The following is a 22154-nucleotide window of genomic DNA, read 5'->3' on the forward strand; positions in this document are numbered from 1 at the left end:
GCTGGCAAAGGCTCATGATAAGCATTATCGATAGAACAGAGTGTCTTAGAATAGCCACAAACTTTGCAATAAACTAGAAAAAAATAGAAAAAGGCAATTAACTTATGTATGATTCTAATCAAACTCGTTTATGGTGTTAAGTCATTACCTAAAATGAAATGAACCGTAGTTGATACAGAATATATCAACTATCTATACGTTTTTTTTAATTACATTTTAAACCCAAACAAGGCACATTGCCACTTTTATGTAGGGTGTTACTATTGGGGACACACGCTGTGTGGGTAGTTGGGCAGCAAGACGTCGGTTAACACTGCACTTGAACTTCTGCAAGTCAGTGCAGTTAGGGAAGCAGGTACCTGGCAGGGAAATACCAAAATCTAGCGGTTTTGAGGAAGAAACTACTGGAGCAGAAGGCTCACTTACATCTAGGGAGCTCTACTACTAGAGGCGGGGGTTACTGCTTGTCGGGTTTGTCGGGTGTATTTACGTACATGTCTTTGCTGTTCGTCGGAAGATTCACCGTTAAAGTACTTACATTTCGTACATTATGACAGAGCCTGAAGCTGAGATTACAGTTCAGGACCTATCACGTTGGCGACTCTCTTTTGAACCTTGTCTAGGAGTAAGAGACTAGTAGCAGATGCACCGGCCCAAATATGACAACAGTATTCCATACATGGGTGAATCGTGGCCTTATAGAAGTACAGGATACTTTTGGGCGTTAGTAGTTTTCTAGCAGAACCTACCTTTTTCGCAACGTCCTGGCAATGCTCTCAATGTAATTGTTCCAAATCATGTTTCATGTGAACCTTAGGCCGAGGAGTTTAAAATATGTGCCTTCAGATAAAGAGTCTTTGGTCATCGCTATTAGTGGTACAGAAGGTAGTTATTTAAGGAAACAAGTTTAGTCTTGGCAGAATTGAATGTGATCATCCATTTTTGTCCCCATTCCACTGCAGATTGGTTGTCATCCTCTAGTGTTTCTGCCATTTCTTTAAATATGTTTCCTTTGTGTTCCTGTCGTATCTGTTATAGAGCGTGGTGTCATCAGCATATATACCCACCTTTGTCAGGGAGGTCATTTATGAATATTAGGAATGATAGAGGTCCAAGGATAGACCCCAGACAACTCCCGCATTTATATCATATTGTTTAGATGTACGACCATCGAGGACAAACTGGATTTTTCTCTTATCTAAGAAAGATTTAATTATGTTAAGTATTCTTCCAGTGGTACCGTATAATATGATTTTCATGAGAAGACCTTCGTGTCATACCCTGTCAAGAACCTTAGATATATTTAGAGCTACCGTTCTACCCTTCCCTGATTTGTCCAGTGAATTGTATATACGCTCGGATATTACAGTTAGGATGTCTGCTGTGGAAAGCGCTTGCCTAAATCCATATGGTTGGTTGGTTAGAAGTTTAGCATCTTTAGGGGGATGGACTAGAGCTTGGTTGATTATAGACGCAAATCTTTGGGAAAACAGTAGGACGAGGCTAATGGGGCGGTAATTTACTGGGTCAGCTTTTCGACAGAATTCTTGAAAACTGGTACCACAGAAGCAGTTTTCCAGCAGGCAGGAAGGCAAGATTCATTCAGGCATTTGTTTTTGGAGAGGATTAAAGCTACTTCGGTTGAGCACATTTTTAACTAGCACAGCCGTGATGAGATCAGACCCACATGCTTTTGATGTGTCAAGATTTTTTATGATAGCATGCACTTTAGAAGGGTTTATTTTCAGATTGTCTAGTGTGGCATCTGTCTGCAAAGTAACGTCCGGGAATGGGTGGTTAGCAGGTTCCAGTGTGGAGTTGGAGGCAAGCCGACTGGCAATCATGTTAGTATTCTCGGTTGTTGAGCAAACAACCTCATGATTGTTGCATAGTAGGGGATTATTTGATTGCCAATTATTTACTACACTGTTGTAGATTTTACAGAAGTCACAGGTTCCTAATTTCTCTTTCTTTTTTAAAATATTATTGAATGTAAGGCCTTCTAGAATGAGGCGATAAATGTATTAACAAGCACTGTTGCGATGATGTTGATAAAGTTTAGAAAACTTGGAATTTGGAATGTGGCTGGATCTGACGGAGTCCAAGGATACGATTTTTACATATTTTCTGACTGTTACCACACATCTTGCAACAATATTAAATCGCAGTTAGACAAAAGACAGCCTCAATAAATTGCTGACAGACAACACTGGAGATTTTATCATACAAAGAAAGAATAACATAAATTTAAAGCAATACTCTGTTTCACAGTTATTTCGAAACTTTTCATTAGTATATTTTCTAAGGTATCTATTGGCAGTTGCATCCTGGGAAGAGTAATTCTTCTAGAATCATCATGATCGATAAACTGGTTCTAGAACATTGAAACACTAATCTATTAAGTTTGTTAATTGCTGACAAAAATATATAGTTAATATTCCCGTGTACTATAATGTTCGAAAAGTTTTAGAATAACCTAAAATGTAACATCTATAGAAAAGTACATAAACATTAGGAAAAATTCACTTCCGTGAAGTGTTATATCATCGGAGGTGATAATTTGAGTATATATATATATATATATATATATATATATATATATATATATATATATATATATATATATATATATATATATACTCTCTACTTTTCGTTTTACCATCAGTTTAACTTCGATGATATTTATTGTACAGAATGCAAAAGCAATGTGCGAAGTTCCTTGAAAACAGACAGATTTTGTAAGAAACAAGAACAGCCTTCATAGGCTAATGAATAGCATCATACTGTTTAGTAAAGTCATAAAAAAGAATTTGGCTTAGTTAGATGTGCTCTCCCTGCGACAGAAATGCTCATCCACTCAGACGGCCTTTAACTTACAACAAAAAAAAACTGGAGAAAGAATATTGATGGACAGATTCTACAAGTATCCTGCGATAATGGAAGCCGATTAGATTGAAATGAACGCCCATGCCACAGAGGTGTATTATAGAAAAACGGCCGTTTTTAATTTGAACATGTTGAGTAGAAAGACAATATATAATCAATGTCAGGGTCGTCTATATTGAGAGTACTTACTCCATCAAACACTACACATACGAAACTGCACAATCACTGCTTTGCATATTGTATTATACTTGAGTTAAGGAATAAGCGCATTGACCAATATGCAGTATTCTATCACAACAATAATATAAAAAAAAATGTTGACTTTAAAATATCGCATAGTCCCTTGGGGGATATGTGTATGAATAGATACATTCCTTTAATCCTTAAAGCCTGACATATTTCTTTCGAAATAAAAAGAATACATTCTCATTCATTGAAATAGCCTTATATTCTCCGAACGCTGACTTAAAGTTTTAGTATCAGGTTAATATAAACCATTCATGTAAAAATTGAGGGCAAATAAAAAGATAACACAGATATATGGTCGGAATTACACCATATAAATATATATTACGTTGTCTTAATATCAATCATATAACAGAAAGGAAGGAAAAATGATGAGAATTTAATGAACGAAATCGCAATAGTGATGAGCGGTAATAAGTCTTTTATTATAAGCGCAATGCTCAGACAGAAAAAAGAGTACTTGGGCTGATGCTCGCCCATATTTAAATCATTCGAAGTCCTAATAACATTTCAACAATTTTCAAACATTCATTCATGTTATCAAGGTTAAACTAAAAAACTGAAATATATATTTTTTCAATAACATTTTCCCGGGTTCTACATCAAGACGGATAACATCCTCAAACATTCGACTTGAAATCACATAACCCTGTATATTAAATGTATTAAATTAACTATACTCAAGAGACATGGCATCATGCCAAGCTTTGATATGTTGAAATCACTATACTGAGAAATGTGGCTTTATGCCTTCTATGAATGTATCGAATTTACTATTCTCAAATAATATGGCCCAATGTCTTTCTTGAATATATTTATTCACGGCGCTATAATGAAAAGTTTTCAATGGATATTCTTATAATGCATTCAGATATCTAAAGAACAAACGCAATTTGCGTTTATGTGCAGCAGGGTGCAAGTCATATATTTGTATTCGGCGTTTATACTTTTATTACCCGATGCAACGTTTTACATTTTTGTGATTAAATTAGGAAATCGGTTGCTTCTCTCTCTTTCATAAATGTTTCTATAGAAATAAAAACGTTCATTTTAATCCATTCATCTTTTTTCGACGATACAAACCTATCCTGTAAAAAGTTTTACTCATGAGTGAGTTTTTATTTATTCCACCTTTCGATTAAATATCGCATACGCCTAAGCACACAACAGAAAATGGTAAATTTACTTAGACGATAAGATGTGTCCAGGCTGATGTTCTAAAATGTTTAGCACCCACATGCCGCATGTTTAAATGCTGGTAATACACGATATTGTAAGGTTATTTAGTGACGCCCAGAACAGACACGCCACACTTTTACAGTTCAAAGACAGATAATGCAACTACAGGAAAACATGACCTTTCTTCCCTCACATTTCTCATTTGTTTTTATTTTTATGTTTATATATATATATATATATATATATATATATATATATATATATACATATACATATATATCTATATATATATATATATATATATATATATATATATATGTATATATATATATATATATATATATGGTGAGAGCTGCCGATTGTCAATACGACGATCATGAGTTCGGTCCACGACTGGAGAAAGGTGTATCTCTAGTCGCACTTAAACAGTACTGTTTGTGGATGAGAATTAAATACTCCCTCTTTCTTTAAGTTGTGCCCTTTGTAAATATATTTTCACGCGACGCGTATTTAAGCTAATAAACAGAGCCCATAATTAATTTTTTTGTAAGCAATCTAAGGGTTAGAGCATTGTTGCAACAGGCGCTCGTATATATATATATATATATATATATATATATATATATATATATATATATATATATATATATATATATATATATATATATATATATATATAAAGAGGGAGACTGCGACAGACACAGAGAGACAGTGAGACCGAGGGAGAAAGAAAGAGGGAAGATAAATATATAGAGAAAACGAGATATATCAATGCAGGAAATCTGGAGTTTAAATGATGTCAGGTGTAGACAAAAACGGACCAACTTAATAACGCTTTGAAGAGCTAGTAATTTTTTATCTTTATTCGTCTATTGATATGGCTTTAATATGCTATTTCACGCGCACGCACACCCACACACCCCACACACAAACACCACATATATGTGTATGTGTGTGTGTCGCATATCATAATAAGGCTATAGCAATAGCCGAATAAAGAAACTAAAATCAAGCTTGACTCTACATTCTTTTTTTTTTAGTTTGTGCGTATATATATATATAAATGCATATATATATATATATGCATATATATATATGTATATATATACATATATATGTGCATATTTAACACCTTACTATTAAATTAAAATCAGGTAATTTATATACATTTGAAGCCATAGATACATAAATCATTAAAATGGTAGGAGGTATTATGCATAAAGCTAAAAATTAAATAAGGAAATCTAATAAATATGAGAAAAATAAAAATTACATATAAAAATAAGTAATAAAATATTATTAACAAGAAATGTCGTTTTTAGACATCAGTATATTTTACTAAAATATATAAACTGTCAACACCCCCACATACACACACAAACCCCCCCCCCACACACACATATATATATATATATATATATATATATATATATATATATATATATATATATATATATAATCTTTACAATAGGTTAAGTAAAATTTTTATGTTTAGGTTTACAAAATGTAAGGTAACACATTTTATAAATAAGAATAATGGAGTTTTAATGCATTTTCTAATTGTTTCTGATTGAATTGTAAGCACTTTATTTTACTTATACGTAGAAAGCCTATATATGATTTGCATGGAATAAATTATTTGATAATATTAAATTGGTGCAAATACAATGTCGATTACTTTTATTTTTGAGTCAGACTTTCAAAGAATCATAGATCAATTAATAGTTAATGCACTTTAAACTTTATTAATATAAATAATAATTATTCGCACGTATTTGCAAACAAGAAACAAGTTTTATAATTCTACTAGCATAGAAATCCTGACTTCTGGAAGCGATCAATCCATTGACAGTCAGTTGGGCTGCATCTCGGCTTTTTAAGCATTTATCGCGCATGAAGTTGTCAAGATGCTAGCAAAGTGGCAAACGCTGTGTAAGGAGTCTCGTAAAAATTGCGGATGAGGACGAGATTCGCAGCTTAATTAGTTCAGTTTCTTCAGGCTCAGTTGAGCAACTTGTGGGCGAGCGTTGTCATGAAGAAGAATTTGTCCCTTCAGATTGAATACTCTCGGGCAGATATGTTGGAGCTTCTTCACCGTAATCGTTTCGTTCGGATGCAAGAATCTGCGATAGATGAGACCGGTCGCAGACCAGCAAAATACGCCATAATCTTTCATTTGTGTGCAATTTGGCCTTTGGAAAGTTCCGTGGCACTTCGCTGAAATCCAACAATGAACGTCGCCGCTTATCATAAATGATCAACTTCGCAAGAAAAGATAAGCTGCGCGAGAAATGGGTATTTTAGTTCCACAGTAAGAGCAAAGAGTACACCTGAAAACGACTATTATTTGATTAACGCTGCATTTATGCGTCACACATTTAACCAATTATTGTATTTTACTATCCGCTTTAAATGGCGAACGACTGTATAGTGTGAACCTCAAGTTAAACAGAAACTTCTTGCGCTCTTTTGTAGAGCATAGCCTTAATTGTTTTTTTTAATAGGACTTCAATTGCTCGTTATCAACACCCGTCTTCCAGATACCAACGTCTTCATCATCGAAGCTCTCGTGACTATTGCTAAATTTCTTGAACTGACATTGTGCAAACCGTTCGTTAGTGGCTTCTGGATCAACCACATCCTTGATATTACGAGCTGTCTTGGCAGCTGTTCGGCGTAGTTTGAACTGGAACAAAAAATCGTGCAGATGTTATGTTTGCCCATGCTGATGAACACCTGCAAAAAAGAAATGAAGAGATTAGGAAAAGAAACGAATACCCCGATTGGACAGCTCGAATAATACGTTTAAAAACGATATATAACATGGCTATATATATATATATATATATATATATATATATATATATATATATATATATATATATATATATACATATACATATATATATACATATATATATATATATATATATATATATATATATATATATATACATATATATATACATATATATATATATATATCCATGAATTCATTCAGAAATCTAATGTAAAAATATGTGAGAAAACGATATTGTTTTTGCAGCAATCTAATCTATAAAACTACCAATGTTCGCCCTCTACATTTACACCTATCGTGTTTTGAATTTTGTTTGATCTTTTAATAACAACGCATATAATATTATTACAACATAATTTAATAATGAAATATATTTTATTATAAATGGTTTCGTAAATAACATAATTCTTCTCTGCCCGCTTTCCTTTACATATATTTTCTACTACTGTATCTTTGTGCTCTTCTGTTTCTAATTTAAGTTTTTCTATATTTTCATTCAGTTTCAATTTTTTTCGCTTCCCAATTATCAGATAAAACTATAAGTTACTTGATGTCTGACAATCTGTTTTTACATTGAAACTGAACATTTATTACAGAGACTTACTATCATTTTCGCATCGTTATATCTTAGCACCACACAAGCTAAAAAGCCAAACATATAAAATCGACATTAATTCTTTAAAGTGAGAGGAACCGTTCAAAATAGAAAATTTCTGTTTTAAGCACAATACAACATAATGTATTACGCTCGAGTTTAAACTAAAATTACAGTCATTATAACTAAACAACCAGTAATAAAAGGCCCATTAAACCAACAGTAGTGGTTTATGTATCACAAGGGCGCGCGCGAAATGAATGGTGATGCTTAGAGTACAATAGAAGCATGGTAATTAACCTTTGCATTTTAAACTTGATTGTACGCTATTATTTATAAAATCTATATATATAAAAATGTAAAGTTGGTTCGTTCTAAAGAAATAAAACCATGTTTATACGTTACCAATTTATTTGAAATTTTCAGACAACCAATTTTTAGAGTCGAGGTATGTTTTTATGTTATTAAAATAAATTTACCTAATTAAAATTAAAATATTAAATAAAATAAATATACTTATTTATCGGTTCTGCGAATCTGTTCTGTTGATAAAACTGAACTTCCGGTTCGATTCATTTCACAGCCACGATTTGACGAAAGGTTTAATTTTCTGTAAACTCGATAAGTAAAAAAACAAAAACAAAAACAAATATTTCATTTGTTTATCTTCCAATTTTTTTTAATTTACACATCTTTTCTTTATTATATAAGGCCCCAAAAAAAAGTTTGTTGCTTGCTTTTGAGTTTTTTTCTATATAAGATTACTCATGCAGAGAGTGATCCGTGCTGAAATAATGTTATTATTTAAAAAGTCATTCTTAACATGGGGAGGTAAGGATGTTTTGTACCTATTCTGTACTTTAACCTTACAATTGAATAAATAAATAAAAAAATCGTAAAACGTTATTTAAACGTGGAAATATGATTTATAAATAGCGCGGCTCTCTGCATTAGCACCAATTTTATTTATTGTTGTTGTTTCACGAATTTTCGGCCAACTATTCCTCTGGCGTTCATGAAAAGAAGTCCTTTTATAAATGTTCAGTAACTTTTTCCTTTTATTATTCTTAAAGAGTAAAACTTTTCTTATTCATGAAAGGAGTACAGCCTACGTAAATAAATAAATGTTTGTACACGTGACAAATTATCAATAAATGGTTTAGTTACTTTTTTAAAAAAATGTTTGTAAAAATGCGAAAGGCGACGTTACGTTGTACAAACATTACTCCCATGCTTTATTTCTATACTTATAGGATTTTGGAATTTTTTTTTCACAGGATTATTATTGATTGAACACAGATTATTGATTAAACAGATTATTTATTTATTTTGATTGAACACAGATTATTGATTAAACAGATTATTAAAAAAAAATGTAAAAAAGAAATCATTATTTCGACATTTGAAAGTGGTGCTGTGCTCACTTTTTAGTTACAACGTTCTGATAAATCAGTCACCCATTTTGTAAGCAATAAAAACGCGGTATATCAAAACCATAGAAAGTAAAAATAATAGGTCTCTACTGCATTTGTAAGTCAGAAATATATTTGTTTCTCAAAGAAAAAAAATAGAGAGAACAGGACTTTTTTTTAAATTGTTTTCATGAAAATAAAGTTTCGAGATTTATCATAACAAAAAAAAACACAGTTGTTATCATAACAAAAAAAACACAGTTTGTGCGTTTTTTTTAAAAATTGTTTTTGTGAAAGGTGAGTTTTTTTTTTCCAAACTTTTGTTTTGTTTCTTTTTAATTTTTTAAAAGTATTATAAATTTCACTAACATGCTGGAGAAATGTTTAATAATTTGGTATTTTTTAGATTAGATCCACCTCGACAATTTTCCTTTCAATGACGACATTTATAGGTTTCCGAGTATGCTGAACACGAAAATTGCATTGAAATTTTGCGGAAATAAATAGTTGTATTATGCATTGTATTCTTCGGCGGCCATCTTTTTACGTGCACACGCGCCATAAACATATACACACACGTAAAAAAGATGGCTGTCAAAGATTACAATGCATAATACAACTTTTTATATCTTGATAACTACTTATTTCTGCAAAATTTCGATGCGATTTTCGTATTCAGCATAGTTGAAAACCATTTCAAGTCGTCATTTAAAAGAAAATTGAGTGGAGGTGGAGTGGACCTAATCTAAAAATTTACCAATAATTTTCAATCCCGTACGCCTCCCGATACATTGCTTCGTCAACATGCGACCATTTTATATCTCCCGAAGACACTTCCGTATTCAGAAAAAATAAATAAATAAAAAGTGACCGATTTACCAGAACGTGGTAACTAAAAAGTGAGTATCCCTTTCAAATGTTGAAATGATATTTTTTTTCAATTTTTTTTCATAATCTGGTTAGTGTTCAATCAATAATAGAAACTCCACCACGTAAGTAAATAAATAAAAAATGTTACGTGCGCATGCGTAGCAGTATCAGAATTTTTGTAGGAATTTTTGACACCCCTAACACGAAACTGCGAATACAATATAAACATCTCGGAATTTCTCCGTTAAAAGTGGGTTATTTATTTTATTTATGGATTATACTTCCAAAATAAACTATTACAGTTGTTTTATAAGTAATAGAAATATTTTTTTTTAAAACATTAATGAATTTTCCGAACTCAATATTTTTCAATTTTTAAACTCAATATTTTTCAATTTTTAAATTTTAAAAATCTATCAAAATTTTTCTATTGATTCTATTTTTACGATATTTTCAGTGTCAATGTGAAATTTTATGTTCTTTCCAATAAATCGAATATAATATTTTAGACAAACGTTTTTTTTTTTAAATTCACGACCCCCATACCAATTTTTAAGTGTCTATTAAAAAGTAAATACTTAATTTAGTAACCCGAAAGTAAATATTTAATTTACTCATAAATTGAAGAGAAAAGGTCAATACATAATATATTCAAATTAAAAAAAAAACATAGTGTTCTTTTAGAATTTTCCATGTAAAGTTTGAAGTTTAAAATCTTTTTTTTAAACCACGTTATTTTTTTTTATTTTTTTATCATACCTTGGTCCTTGTTCCTTTAATTGACAAAAAAATTAGGGCTTGAATTACATTTTTCGAGGAGTTATAAGCTTGGAAAGACAGGGGGTCGAATAATTCACGCCTCCCATTTTGTAAATGTCTAATAATAATTAATTTAGAACCCGATAAGTACATAATTATTTACTCACAAATTGAAGAGAAAAGGTCAATACATAACATAATCTATTCAAATTTAAAACAAAAAAAAAACATAGTGTTCTTTTAGAATTTTACCTGTAAAAACACGTTTTTTTTTAATGAAATCTTGGTCCTTGCTCCTTTAATTGAAAAAAAAAGGGCTTGAATTGCATTTTTCGAGGAGTTATAAGCTTGGAAAGATGGGGTGGAATTATTCGCTATTTTCACGAAATTTCTGACACTGCTTCTAGGGGGGTACTAAGGGAACGACCATTAAATAATTCTGCGGGTCGCCATGGAACTCAACGCCCAAGGAGCATCAAAATAGTTTTCATGATATGAAGAAATTTTTTCCGCAAAGTGGGTGATCACTTTTCCATCTAAATTTAACTTAAAATTAGCACCCACTTTCTGGCCACCTGAGAAAGGGGCATTTATTTTCGTGTTTATTGGCTTTAAGGTTTTTTTTTACAAGGCAGTGTGGTACGCGAATGCATATTTAACAGTTTTCGTTTATGCTCACGCATAGCATAAACAAAGGCTACCTCTGTGAAATGGAAAATAGTCCCAGAGTTCAGGGGTTAATACCATGCAAAAGAAATCAAACAAAAAGACTTTTAAGCCAAGAAACACACAGAAAGAAATAAAAATAGCATCCATTTTTTTTCTATCGAATTAATTTGCTGTTTTTATTGAAAACTATTTTCCCCCGGATTTTTGATATAATTGTCCATTAAGGGCTGTGTGTCTCAAGTTCGTAAATAACAAACATTTTTTTGTAGATTTTGGTGTGCAAAAAACGAATCTGCAAACCGTTTCCGTCACAAAAAAATAGTTTTTATGATATGAAGAAATTACTTTTTCGAAAAAGTGGCGATCACTTTTCCATGTAAATTTAACTTAAAATGAGCACCCACTTTCTAGCCACCTGAGAGAGGGGGGATTTTTCCCATGTTTATTGGCTAAACAGCTTTCGTTTATGCTTAAGCATAGCGTAAACGAAGGCTACGGCTGTTAAATGGAAAATAGTCCCAGAGTTCAGGGGTTATTACCATGCAAAAGAAATCAAACAAAAAACTTTTTAGCCAAGAAACAGAAAAATGCCCCTCTCTCAGGTGGCCAGAAAGTGGGTGCTCATTCTAAGTTAAATTTACATTGAAAGTGATCACCCACTTTTCGAAAAAGTAATTTCATGAATGTCATGAAAACTTTTTTTTTGCTACGTAAACGGTTTGCAGATTCGTTGTTAGCACACCGAAATCTACAATAAAATATTTCGTTATATATGAATGTGAAACGGGCCTTAAAGTAAAATAATACCGGATTTTTTGGAGCAGATTTGCCGTTTACTTGTACAAATATCCTCACACCAGGTAATCACTAAAAGGGATTTTTAAAAGTCGTCACCTGTATCGAGCAAAAGTTTAAAACCACCGATTATATGCCAGCCTACATCATGGTAACATATATTGAGTGAGTTCCTAACTGTATTTTTAGTTTTAACTTATTTTCCCAAAATTTCCCCAAACTTGTTCGATACAATCTGCCGCCATTTGTATTTTTCAGATATACCGATAAACATTGAATGTTTTTGAACCGATTATACATTACATAAAAACACTAAAATCTTATCCAGTTAGGTAGAACACTTACTTTTCTTGCCTTTGATAACATTTATTTGTTATATATTTATTTTTTGACAACTTCTTTGTATCGGTGTTTAGTAATATAAACCCTTTTCATTTAATGTAACGTTTAGTCGGCTCGAAAAACAGTGTGTATTGGTGTATTTGAAAGCTACAAATGGTGGTGGACACTGTTGATTACTTTAAGTTAGAGAAAGTGAGTTAAAACGAAAAAAAACTATACAACATACTGTCAGAAACCTATCCATAATGCCAGCCTATGTCATGGTAACATATGTTCGGTGAGTTTCAGACACTGTTTTGTATAGTTTTTAGTTTTTAACTTACTTTCCCAAACTTAACGTATTCAACAGAATTCGCGACCATTTCTGTTTTTTGAGCCAATTAAACATTTTACATTACATAAAAACACTAAACAATTATCCAATTAGGTAGAAACGTAAATTACCTTACCTTTGCTTTCATTTATTTGTTTTTGGACGAGTTTTTCGAATCTGTGTATAGTAACCCCCTCCCCCACCATCAACCAAATATTAATTACTAAATCACATTTTTAAAAACAAAAAAAAAGCATTTAGCGTTTCAACATTTTTGCTACGTTCGGCTTCATCCACTGATTGTTGGTCAAGTCCAAAACATGAATGATTGACAGAAACTCTCGAGGATCCAGATCAAATTCTGCAAGAGCACCATTTTTTTCAGTTTCGCCTTCTTTTTAACTTTTTGCAGTGGATTGTTGCACTAATATAAGCAACATGCATTTTCTCTTTTATTAAATTTTGCCATTACACCAAATTGAGCCACTGCAACGCGTGGCAGGGTACAGCTAGTATTACAATAAATCAAAAGTAGGTTCAATAGAGTGCAATGTAGGCTTCGATATATTGTTACCTCATCCATTGCAAGACACATGTTAAACTATATTTCAGGTGTATCGCGATGGATCATCAATTAGCGCTAGGATTCTATCGATCTGTTTTTTTTTTATTGGCAATTTTGTCGATGTCGATGACAAAAAAGGATTGGAGTATTAAATATTTGCTCATCATCAATCATCCCGGACAACACCAGTTCAGTGCGCTAGTATATATATATATATATATATATATATATATATATATATATATATATATATATATATTAGTTTTTTTTTAACACAGTAATCTACGGACACGTGTGTTTCGGAGCCCTACTCCTCATCAGAATAGCTTGACTGTAGGATTCGAACCTTGGACATAATGTATTTCAGTCCAGCGCCTTAACCACACCCCTATGATACCATAGACAATTTACTGCTTCGTTTTTACCGTTCATCTGTTTAAGTTGTTTTGTTTTGATTGTTTAAACGATATATAGGTTTATGTTTCCGCCTCGGTTGACCGGATATTTTTCTTAGAATGTCGCCCATTTTTATTTGGACGTAATTTTTATTTATTTATTTATTATTTTCTAAAAACAGTAATAGACGTCCAAATAAAAAATGGGTGACTTTCTGAGAAAAACACCGATTCTCGGAGGCGGATACATAAACATATGTATCGCTTCAAAAATCAAAACAAAACCACTTGATAGCGTAATGGTTAGGAGCCTTGACTGCCGTACAAACGGCCGGGTTTCAATCCTGTCTTGAGGTAGTTGCCTGTCTAGCCGCACTGATGAGCTGTGAAACAGCGAAACAGTACTCTATGTGGATGACTATAATGCTCCTAACCTTGAGTTGAGCATATTGAGAAGTGAAACACGAATTACCATTAGCATATAAGCGACGCCCTTTGTGTAAACAAATCGAGCGGAGGTATTTCGGACGATATCAAAACATCGTTAAACTCACTACTCGTTCAAGCAGCCGCCAATAGCGTAATGGTTAGGAGCCTTGACTGCCGTACAAACGGTCGGGTTTCAATCCTGGCTTGAGGTAGTTGCCTGTCTAGCCGCACTGATGAGTTGTGAAACAGCGAAACAGTACTGTATGTGGATGACTATATATATATATATATATATATATATATATATATATATATATATATATATGCGTGGGGGTGCGTGTCTGTGTGTGCGCCTGAGTGTGTGTGTGTGTGTGTGTGTGTCTTTATATATGTATATGTATATTTTAATATAAATTCTTAATTAAATTATGTAGACTTGCGAGAAATTTTACTTCGAACCAAAACAGTACCAATATTTTTCCCCTTTGGATATTCAAAGAACGTGAATAGACGTCGGTTATTATAAATCTTTGTTATAAGCATATGATTTGAAAATTAAAATTGAATTTATAATGTAAAGATTACAAGAATTTAAAAATATAATATATATATATATATATATATATATATATATATATATATATATATATATATATATACATGAACGGTTCTGGTATCCAATGTACACTGCTATATACTTGAGAAAATTGTAGAATTTTTAGCATATGTCATGATAGAAATTAAACTCCGAGTCATGTACATTTGGCAATGCATACTTTTCAATGTGGTAAAAAATTTTTGAAAAGTCGTTTAACAGTTCGATATTTTTGTAGACACAATGCTACAAGAAATAGACTGCAAAGAATTGATCATGTATTTTATGCGGCAATGCCTTAAGAAGTGAAGTTGTATGTAATTTATATATATATATATATATATATATATATATATATATATATATATATATATATATATATATATATATATATATATATATATATATATATACAGTAGCGACCTAAACAAGTGACATCACTTTACAATCTAATATTTGTCAGAAATAAGAAAAAAACAACTGTGAAAAACTTAAATTTTGACAACTGGTAGTCGTTACACTCCCTAATTACATACTAACATTTTAATCATTTGCAAAGGATAGAAAAAGATTTTTACCAGTTACTTTTTTCAAAATAGGAACGTCTAAATTTAAGACATAATGCTGGGGGAATTATGCAAACAGCATGCTATAGTCAGATTTTTTATTTCCTCGAAATAATTAATCTCACTCAGTCGTTTGTAAACGTTGACTCAGCCGGCACATTGGCGAAACGCCTAAAACTTGATTACTCTGTAAGACAAGCTATTGTGGAGCTACACAAGGAGAACGAACCATTAGAGAGATTTCAGAGAAATTAAACCCTTCTAAGAGTTCTGTAGGCAGGGATGTTTAATCCTTCAATGACACTGCCAAAATAGTTAGTGTTTTTATTACCAGTGGACCCCGCAAAACGTCGGAAAGTGAATATCGAATAATCTAGCGAATGTCATAAAATGATGGTTTTAAGTCTTGAACAAAACTTAAAATGGTTATAAATAGTACCTCATCTGTTAATGTGTCAAGGCATACTGTTTCAAGGCGACTGTAAAAATAGGGTTGTTTCATCGAAACCAGCGAAGAAACCACTTGTTAGTTCGAAGAATAAGAAGAGATTAGAGTTTGAAAACAGGTAATTTGGACATATAAAAATGTAGCAAGGGAAATTTCCAGTGATAAAAGCAAGTTTAATTTATTTTGAAATGACAATAAAACGATCTATGGAGACGTGTTAGTGACAGATTTTGTCCAAATTATAATATGAAACCTGTCAAGTTTGGGCGGGAAGCGTCAGGATATGTGGATTCTTTTCTAGCCAAAGTAAAACGCCTCTTCTCCGGTTACACACTCGTGTAAATGTGCAGATCTATGAAAACATTGTTTAAGATCTTGTGCCAATCCTACAAAAATCGATAGGTTACCTTTATGCAGGATAATACCACATGTTAAAAGGCAAACGTGGTTATGAGTTATCTTAGCGGGCAAGATTCCGAGATTATGGATTCGCCACTGCAAAGTCCTGACTTAAATGCAATAGAAACTCTTTGGGAGACCTAATGGCTGAAATATATAGACAGAGGAATATATAGAAATACAAATCCCACTACCAGGGAGGATCAGCGGGGGAAGCTTCAAGAAGATGTGCCGCTTTCATAAAGAGCAAGAGCCTAATTACTAAATATCGATTATGCATGTATTTGTATTGTTTTTCGGCTGCTTACTTTGCTTTTCTCTATTGTGTCAATTACTTTTGGACGCTCTTATTTTGAAAATAAATAAATACTTGTCATGATTGCTTTTCTATACTTTGCAAATGATGAACATTTTAGTATGTTATTATGGATGATAAAGATTACAAGTTACCAAAATTTCTGCTGCTTCCAAGTTGGTATTTCTAACAAATATTATGTTTACAAATATTGCCCCTTAGTTTTTGACGCTACTGTATATATATATATATATATATATATATATATATATATATATATATATATATATATATATATATATATATATATATATATATATATATGAGAGAGAAAGAAAATTAAAACTATAACTTGCAATTTACAATCCAAATTTATTGTTCGACTGAATACTCCGAACTACAATTCATAGTCTGTATTCCGCGCAGTTTTCAAGATTTATATTGTTCTTTACATTCTGATCAGAGGATAAAAAGAAATCAACAGATTATATTTGTGTCGGTGCTAGAATTACCATGTTTAGAGATAAAGTAAAACCGCAATTTATAGTAGTTACACGTTTCCAAATTAAAAAAAAATGTAAAACTGCTTGATGTGCAATATATATATATATATATATATATATATATATATATATATATATATATATATATATATATATATATATATATAACCGCGTATAATATTTAAGCTTGGATGAAGATCATCTAAGGTTGATCCGAAATGCTAAATTCTACAGAGAATATCTAACTATCTGTCTAACTATCTATCTATCTATCTCCATCTCTCTGTCTCTCTCTCTCTTTATATATATATATATATATATATATATATATATATATATATATATATATATATATATATATATTGAAAGGCTAGAAATTGTTTAAATTAAAATATAATGAATGATTTAACTTGCAAGTGCAACCATTGACGTTTGATTATTTTTGTACTTAAAACGCCGATCAGTCCAGTTGAGATGTTTAAAAGAAATCAGGTTAAAGAATGAGAAATATAAAAGTAAAAATATACTTATAATAAATTAAAATATAAATACACAAGGTTATCAAATAGTATTATAATATTTTTTTTATTTGGCATTTTGGATTATTTCTACGCTTATCCTATAGTTTTTACATCTATGTATTTTTTTTTTATTATTGTTGGATTTGTATTGTTCTATCACGTGTCTTCAATTTTTATTCTCATTATATATATATATATATATATATATATATATATATATATATATATATATATAAGTAATATTGTATATATATATACATATATATATATATACATATATATATATATATATATATATATATATATATATATATATATATACTAGCTCTACCCTTCCATGCGTTGCTGTGGCTTTATTTCGTGTAATGGAAAATTATAATAAAAAGAGGAAATGCAGATTTCTTATATTCCAAAAAGTAAAAAAAAAAAAAGCGAAAATAAAAAAAAATATGGCACTCTTGCAGAATTGGATCCGGATCTTCGGGAGTTACCATCAATCATGGCTTGGACTCGACCAACATTCAGTGGATTAAGCTTAAAGTTGCTACACCATTGAAACGCTAAATAGTTTTCTTTGTTATTGTATTCAAAAATGTGAGTTTTTAATTAATATTTGTGTAAGGGGGGGTGTTACAATACACATATGTCAAAAATTTTTCAAAAACGAATAAATGAAAGCAAAGGTAAGGTAAATTACGTTTCTATCTAACTGGGTAAATTTTTAGTGTTTTTATTGTTTTTATTTGTAAAATGTTTAATCGGCTGAAAAACGCAGTGTTTATCTATGTATTTGAAACAGACGAATGGTCGCGGACTCTGTTGAATACGTTAAGTTTGGAAAAATCAGTTAAAATACTATACAAAACAATGTCAGACACCTACTGATTGTATGTTTTTATGACATAGGCTGACATATTCGGTGGGTTTCTGATAGGATTTGTATAGTTATTTTAGTTTTAAATTATTATCTCAAACTTAACATCATCAACAGTGTCCATCACCGTTTGTATTTTTCAAATACACTGATAAACACGGTTCTTCGAGCTGACTAAACGTTATAGTAAATAAAACGGGTTTGTATTTCTAAACACCGAAACGAAAAAGTTGTTGAAAAATAAATATAACAAATAAATGTTATCAAAGACAAGATAAGTTACTTTTTCTACCTAACTGGATAAGATTTTAGTGTTTTTATTTAGTGTAAAATGTTTAATCAGTTTGAAAAAAATATAGTGTTTATCTGTATATTTGAAAAATACAAATGGCGGCAGACTGTTGAACACATTAACTTTGGGAACATGAGTTAAAACTAAAAAAAATATTAAAAATACTGTCAGGAACTCACTCAATATATGTCACTGTGACATAGGCAGACATGTATTCAGTGTTTTTTACAGCACTTTGTATAGTTCTTTTTAGTTTTAACTCATTTTCCCAAACCTAATGTGTTAACACAGTCTGCCGCCATTTGTAATTTTCAAATATAACAGGAAATGCTGTGTTTTTTAGCTGAATAAAAATTTTGCATTAAAAACACAAAAAAAAATATCCACTTCGGTAATAAGGTAACATATCTTGCCTTGGATATTTTTAATAAGGTCACGTAAGTCGATTAATGAGTGCTAGTGCACTTACTGATCCGCGCTATTTTTTTAAATCGTATTTCCAAGCTTAATTAAAGTTTTATGTTTTTGTGGTGTTTTTTTTTTTTTAGATTACGTCCACCTCCACAATTTTCTTTTACATGCCGACTACGCTGAATACAGAGATCGCATTGAAATTTTGCAGAAATAAGTAGTTATCGCGATATAGATAGTTGTTTTATGCATTGTATTCTTTGGCGGTCATCTTTGGTACGCGCATATATTTGTTTATGACGCGCGCAAGCGTATAAAAAAGGCGGCTGCCAGAGATAACAATACAATATACACATTTTTAATATCTCGATAACTACTTATTTCTGCAAATTTTCAATGCGATTTCTGTATTCAGCATAGTCGAAAACCTACAAAAGTCGTCATTTAAAAGAAAATTGTGAAGGTGGACATAATATAAAAAATAACCTTTTTTTTTCATTCAATTGTAAGGTTAAAGTACAGAATAGGTACAAAACACCCTCTTCTCCCAATGTTAAGAATGGCTTTTTAAATAATAACGTTATTATTTCAGCACGGATCAATAAGTGCACGAGTACCTAAATTCTTTATAAGCATTCATATTTTCTTATATAAAAACAACTTCTGTAAAAAAAAAAGAAAACTACCTGAACTTTCAATCTTTGTTAAAAAGAGGTTTTCTTGAAAAAAAATCAAAAAAATACGGTAAAAAAGCAAAGAACAAAACGTTAATCGGTATTCATTCGGAGAGTGATCCATGCTGAAATAATAACGTTATTATTTAAAAAGTCATTCTTAACATGGGGAGGGTGTTTTGTGCCTATTCTGTTTTAACCTTACAATTGAATAATAACCATATAAAACTTTAATTAAACGTGGAAATGCGATTTTAAAAAATAGCGCTGATCACTCTCTGCATCAGCACCGAAAGTACAGAACAGTTAGAAAACGCCCTCCCTCCCCATGTTAAGAATGTCTTTCTAAATAATGTTAATGATTCAGTACTGTTCATTGTCTGCTTAAGTTTGACTTTTGTTTATTAAATCGTTAGGTGAAAGTCCAGAATAGTTACAAAACACCCCTATCCCCATGTTAAAAATGTCTTTCTAAATAATAACGTCATTATTTCAGCGGGGTAGTTTCTCTGTATAAGTACCATGTTTTATTTTTAAATTTTCAGGTGAAAGGACAAAATAGTTACAAAATGGCATCCCCATGTTAAGAATGTATTTCTAAATAACATTATTTCAGCACGTTATTTTCTATACATACGTACTATCTATTTTTTTTTATTAAATTGTTAGGTGAAAGTATAGAATAGATGCAAAACTCCCTCCCCATGTTAAGAATAGCTTTCTAAATAACGGTATTATTTCAGCACGGTATCTTCTCTGCATCAGTACTATCTTGTGTTTATTAAATTGTTAGGTGAACATATAAAATAGTTACAGAACACTCTTCCTTTCCCATGTTAAGAATGTATTTTTTAATATCGTTATTTAAGCACGGTACCTTCTCTGCATAAGTACCATCTTTTGTTTATTAAATATTTAGGTGAAAGTATAGAATAGTAACACAACGTACTCCCCATGTTAAGAATGGCTTTCTAAATAATGTTATTAATTTATTATTATATTATTATGGCACTTTCTCTGCATATGTACCATGTTTTGTTTATTAAATTGTTAGTGAAAGTACAGTAGTCATGCAGAGAGTGGTCCGTGTTGTAATAATAACGTTAATATCAAAAAGCCATTCTTAACATGATGAGGGGAGGGTGTATTTTAACCTTACAATTGAATAAAAAACATATAATAAAACCTTATTTAAACCTGGAAATACGATTTAAAAATATCGCGGACCACTCTTTGCATTAGCACCACTTTTACCAACCAATCTAATAACGAAAAACAAAACAAAAAACTCAAAAACCAAGCGACAAACTTTTTTTGGCCTTCTATATATGTAAAAGCGAAAATGTATGTGTGTGTGTTTGTATGTATGTATGTATGTATGGTTGTGTGTCTTCTAAAAACTTTCGACAGACAAAACAAAAATTCACAAACTTGGTCTTATATTAAAGCCCCACCTTCCGAACGATAAATATCGAAAAAAGTGACCCTTAGAAGTGCGTCAACTGATCGATTTTCTGCAGGGGGGGGGGAAACGTGACATTTTAATGTTAAATATTACATATTTTAAAATCGATCTACAACTGCCCTAAAAAATACGGCCGCACACTCTTATACATAAAGTATACACGCGCCCGTTTATTTTGGTTCAACTTGTATTTAAAATCCGCTGAGTCATGTCACGTGATCTTGACGTCAGCAACCTCTAATGGCCGTCGGAATTTACAATTTAAAAATGTTGTTATCGGTAAAAAAAAAAAATAATTAAAACTAAACTATGAACTTCTGTGCTATGGCAACGTTACCAAAGTTATTACCACATTCCAAATAGCAAGATACGATAGTTAAACGAAAAATAAAGTAAAAAAATTGGAAGTAAAAAAAATACGCTTACAAAATATATTAACGATCGAAGTTTTTTTTTTTTAAATAAAAGCAGCCAGACGCAATTTTCCAGTCTTTAGAGTAAGGCAGACGAACTGAGAGAGAGAGAGAGAGAGAGAGAGAGAGAGAAAGAGTGAGAGAGAACATGAGAGTGAGAGAGAAATGTCTAGACGGATTCGACAGGGGAGAGGGTCAACAATGCATGCGTCAGATGACATCATGACGTCTTGACCTGATATACTTTAAATAGTTGATAAACGTAACAGACTTTGTATACCCCGCTTTAGCGCATGTAGTTAAGGGCTTGGTTCATTATCTAAACGTTTTGGGTTCGAATCGTTGTGTGAGATGTTCTTTTTCGATTTTTTAAATTTAAATATTGAACCCTGTATTATTTAAGCCATTTTTCTCGTAACGTTCGTTCGTTTTCCTTACGTTAT

The 22154-nt window shown here is 31.4% G+C and overlaps 1 long non-coding RNA gene across 3 annotated transcripts in view; it reads right to left on the reverse strand.

Annotated features, from left to right (window-relative positions):
• Positions 1-5793: 5793 nt before the first annotated feature.
• LOC145248651 (uncharacterized) overlaps positions 5794-22154 on the reverse strand; it is a 278909-nt gene continuing 262548 nt past the window's right edge. For 2 of the 3 annotated variants that reach the window (XR_013863379.1, XR_013863377.1), the window contains one exon: positions 5794-7047. This is a non-coding gene — a long non-coding RNA (uncharacterized LOC145248651). Of the gene's footprint in view, positions 7048-13002; positions 13058-22154 lie in introns of those variants that run through there. The other variant, XR_013863378.1, reaches the window with a different exon arrangement.

This window comes from Euprymna scolopes, chromosome 27 (genome assembly GCF_053919585.1).
Source record: "Euprymna scolopes isolate OS-2025 chromosome 27, ASM5391958v1, whole genome shotgun sequence".
Taxonomy (NCBI): Eukaryota; Metazoa; Mollusca; class Cephalopoda; order Sepiida; family Sepiolidae; genus Euprymna; species Euprymna scolopes.